Source organism: Mytilus californianus, unplaced genomic scaffold (genome assembly GCF_021869535.1).
Source record: "Mytilus californianus isolate M0D057914Y unplaced genomic scaffold, xbMytCali1.0.p SCAF_5, whole genome shotgun sequence".
Classification (NCBI taxonomy): domain Eukaryota; kingdom Metazoa; phylum Mollusca; class Bivalvia; order Mytilida; family Mytilidae; genus Mytilus; species Mytilus californianus.
The window spans coordinates 57,876,372-57,881,394 of NW_026262701.1; positions in this window are offsets into that span (position 1 = coordinate 57,876,372).

Sequence of the window (5,023 nt, forward strand, 5' to 3'; positions counted from 1 at the left end):
AAATGCTTTCATCAATTTGTGAGAAACTTTGGTGAATTGTTTATATATATTGACATGATCTCCCTTTCGATTTTTATAAAATTTAGATTTAACATTTCCGAGTTCTCAGGTTTTATTCATTAACAAGAGGCTCAAAAGAGCCTGAATCGCTCACCTGTATTTCAGAGGAGAAGATTTTTAAATGTTAGCAAACTTGATGAACAAATTGTGTAAAATTGTCTTTAAAGGGCAATAAATCCTTAAGGGGTCAATTGACAATTTTGGTCATATTAACTTTTTTGTAGATCTTACTTTGCTGAACATTATTGCTGCTTACAGTTTATGTATATCTATAATTATATTCAAAATAATAACAAAAAACTGCAAAATTTTGTTAAAACTACCAATTCGGTGGCAGCAACCCAACAATGGGTTGTTCGATTCGTCTGATAATTTCAGGGTCGATAGATCTTGAACAATTAAACAATTTTACCCCATGTCACATTTGCTCTAAAAGATTTAATTTTTGAGATATAAGCCAAAAACTGCATTTGACCCTTATGTTCTATTTTTAGCCATGGCGGCCATGTTTGTCGATGGATACAAACTTCGGATATAATTTATAAACAAGATACCCTAAGGAACATTTAGGTAAAGTTTGAAGGTAATTGGCCCAGTAGTTTCAGAGGAGAAGATTTTTAAATGTTAGCAAACTTGATGAACAAATTGTGTAAAATTGTCTTTAAAGGGCAATAACTCCTTAAGGGGTCAATTGACAATTATGGTCATATTAACTTTTTTGTAGATCTTACTTTGCTGAACATTATTGCTGCTTACAGTTTATATATATCTATAATAATATTCAAAATAATAACAAAAAACTGCAAAATTTTGTTAAAACTACCAATTTGGTGGCAGCAACCCAACAATGGGTTGTTCGATTCGTCTGAAAATTTCAGGGACAATAGATCTTGAACAATTAAACAATTTTACCCCATGTCACATTTGCTCTAAAAGATTTAGTTTTTGAGATATAAGCCAAAAACTGCATTTGACCCTTATGTTCTATTTTTAGCCATGGCGGCCATGTTTGTCGATGGATACAAACTTCGGATATAATTTATAAACAAGATACCCTAAGGAACATTTAGGTAAAGTCTGAAGGTAATTGGCCCAGTAGTTTCAGAGGAGAAGATTTTTAAATGTTAGCAAACTTGATGAACAAATTGTGTAAAATTGTCTTTAAAGGGCAATAACTCCTTAAGGTGTTAATTGACAATTATGGTCATATTAACTTTTTTGTAGACCTTACTTTGCTGAACATAATTGCTGCTTACAGTTTATATATATCTATAATAATATTCAAAATAATAACAAAAAACTGCAAAATTTTGTTAAAACTACCAATTTGGTGGCAGCAACCCAACAATGGGTTGTTCGATTCATCTGAAAATTTCAGAGCTGATAGATCTTGACCAATTGAACAATTTTTCCCATTTCAGATTTGCTCTAAAAGCTTTAGTTTTTGAGATCTAAGCCAAAAACTGCATTTGACCCCTATGTTCTATTTTTAGCCATGGTGGCCATGTTTGTCGATGGATCAAAACTTCGGATACAATTTATAAACTAGATACCCTAAGGAACATTTAGTTAAAGTTTGAAGGTAATTGGCCCAGTAGTTTCAGAGAAGAAGATTTTTTAAATAGTTTACGACGACAGACGACGACAGATGACGACGGACTACGACGACAGATGATGGACGACGATGGACGCCAAGTGATGGCATAAGCTCACATGGGGCCCTTCGGGCCCTGTGAGCTAAGAATGGGTGATTTTTTAGTTTTCGGACAATACCTTTAAAGTGCTTTGAGTAGTTTTCATTAAACTTTGGTGACTGGTTTATATCTATTAAGATAACCTCCCTTTAGTTTTTCACCAATTTCTGATATGACATTAAGAAGTTATTGAACTTTATTCTAAGAAAATGCGATAGGTGTATCATGCGCTCATGGCGCAGCTGTTTATTGGCTTATATCTCTGAACCTAAAGCATTAAGAGCAAATCTGACATGGGGTAAAAATGTTCATCAGGTCAAGATCTATCTGCCCTGATATTTTCAGATGCATCAGACGACCCATTGTTGGGTTGCTGTCCCTGAATTGGTAATTTTAAGGAAATTTTGCAGTTTTTATACGACCGCAAACAAATTTTGCGGTCATATATTGGTATGACGTTGGCTTGGTCGTCGTCGTCGCTGTCGTCCGAAGACACATTGGTTTTCGCACTCTAACTTTAGTTTAAGTGAATGGATCTCTATGAAATTTTACCATAAGGTTCAATACCACAAAAGGAAGGTTAGGATTGATTTTTGGGGTTATGGTACCAACAGTTAAGGAAAAAGGGGCCAAAAATAAGCATTTTTGTAACTTCCAGACATAACTTGTGTGTTAATGTATGGATCTCTCTGACATTGTACCACAAGGTTCCATATCACAAAGGGAATGCTGGGATTGATTTTGGGGGTAATTGCCTTAAAATTTTAGGAATTGGGGGCCAAAAAAGGGGCAAAAAACAAGCATTTTTCTAGTTTCATGACAATAACTTGTGTGTAAGTGTATGGATCTTTCTGAAATTGTACTACAAGGTTCCATATCACAAAGGAAAAGCTTGAATTGAGTTTGGGTGTAATTGCCCAAAACGTTTAGGAATAAGGGGCCAAAAATAAGCATTTTTCTAGTTTCCAGACAATAACTTGTGTTCAAGTGTATGGATCTCTCTGAAATTGTACTGAAAGGTACCATACCACACAGGGAAGGCTGGGATTGATTTTTGGGTAATTGCCTCAAAATTTTAAGAATTAGGGGCCAAAAAGGGGTAAAAAACAAGCATTTTTCTAGTTTCAAGACAATAACTTGTGTGTAAGTGTATGGATCTTTATGAAATTGTACTACAAGGTTCCATATCACAAAGGGAAAGCTGAGTTTGAGTTTGGGGGTAATTGCCCTAAACGTTTAGGAATTTGGGGCCAAAAAGGGGCCAAAAAACAAGCATTTTTATACGACCGCAAAAAAATTTTTGTGGTCGTATATTGGTATGACGTTGGCGTCGTAGTCGTCGTCCGAAGACACATTAGTTTTCGCACTCTAACTTTAGTTTAAGTGAATGGATCTCAATGAAATTTTACCATAAGGTTCAATACCACAAAAGGAAGGTGGGGATTGATTTTGGGGGTTATGGTACCAACAGTTAAGGAATTGGGGGCCAAAAAGGGGCCAAAAATAAGCATTTTTGTAACTTCCAGACATAACTTGTGTGTAAGTGTATGGATCTTTCTGACATTGTACCACAAGGTTCCATATCACAAAGGGAATGGAGGGATTGATTTTGGGGGTAATTGCCTCCAAATTTTAGGAATTAGGGGCCAAAAAGGGGCAAAAAACAAGGCGTTTTCTAGTTCCATGACCATAACTTGTGTGTTAGTGTATGGATCTCTCTGACATTGTACCACAAGGTTCCATATCACAAAGGGAATGCTGGGATTGATATTGGGGGTAATTGCCTCAAAATTTTAGGAATTAGGGGCCAAAAAAGGGGCAAAAAACAAGCATTTTTCTAGTTTCATGACAATAACTTGTGTGTAAGTGTATGGATCTTTATGAAATTGTACTACAAGGTTCCATATCACAAAGGGAAAGCTGGGTTTGAGTTTGGGGGTAATTGCCCTAAACGTTTAGGAATTTGGGGCCAAAAATGGGCCAAAAAACAAGCATTTTTCTAGTTTCCAGACAATAACTTGTGTTCAAGTGTATGGATCTCTCTGAAATTGTACTGCAAGGTACCATACCACAAAGGGAAGGCTGGGATTGAGTTTGGGGATGGTGAATCATAAGGGGGTTCAAAAAATTTGGGGAGGGATTTTTTTTCCCTTTTTTTTCTTTTGAATTTTCCATTTTAAATTGGTTATTTCTGATTTATATATAAAAGCAAATAATAATGATATGGTTTGAATAGGTAAATTAAAAATTTTCAAGTTCTTAGACCACTTTCATTCTGTATCAGAAACCTATGCTGTGTCAAATATTTAATTACAATCCAAATTCAGTGCTGTATCAAGCTTGAATGTTGTGTCCATATTTGCCCCAACTGTTCAGGGTTCGACCTCTGCGGTCGTATCAAGCTGCCCCCCAGCGAAGCATTTTATTCAAGTTTCCAGACAATAACTTGTGTTCAAGTGTATGGATCTCTCTGAAATTGTACCATACCACAAAGGGAAGGCTGGGATTGAGTTTGGGGGGTGATGAATCATAAGGGGGTTCAAAAAATTGGGGGGGGGGGGTTATTTTTTTTCCTTTTTTTCTTTTTTTTTCTTTAAAATTTTCCATTTTAAATTGGTTATTTCTGATTTATATATAAAAGCAAATAATAATGATATGGTTTGAATAGGTAAATTAAAATTTTTAAGTTCTTAGACCACATTCATTCTGTGTCAGAAACCTATACTGTGTCAAATATTTAATCACAATCCAAATTCAGTGCTGTATCAAGCTTGAATGTTGTGTCCATACTTGCCCCAACTGTTCAGGGTTCGACCTCTGCGGTCGTATCAAGCTGCGCCCAGCAGAGCATTATGTTGGTTATTATTATCTTGAATATTATAATAGATAAAGATAAACTGTGAACAGCAAAATTATTCAGCAAAAATGATATTTAGAGAGAAACATTTTTTTTCGTTATGCCTTATATGATTTGAATTATAATAGATAAATAAACACTTTAAATCACAAAAATGATCAGCAAGGCAAGATCTATTGAAAAAGTCAAATTTTGATGATATATATAGTAGACTGTCACTCTTCATAGGAGTGATTGCCCTTAAATGTGGAGTGTTTTACCCTCTTTTGTGTTTTGAGCAAAAACTAAAGAAGATAGAGAGAAACTAAACAGACTAAGAGATCAGTAATACAAGATCAACAAAATAGAGATTTTTGTCATGAAGTCTATTCTCGTGTACAATGTTGGAGAATGTCCTATGTTTGACATGCAC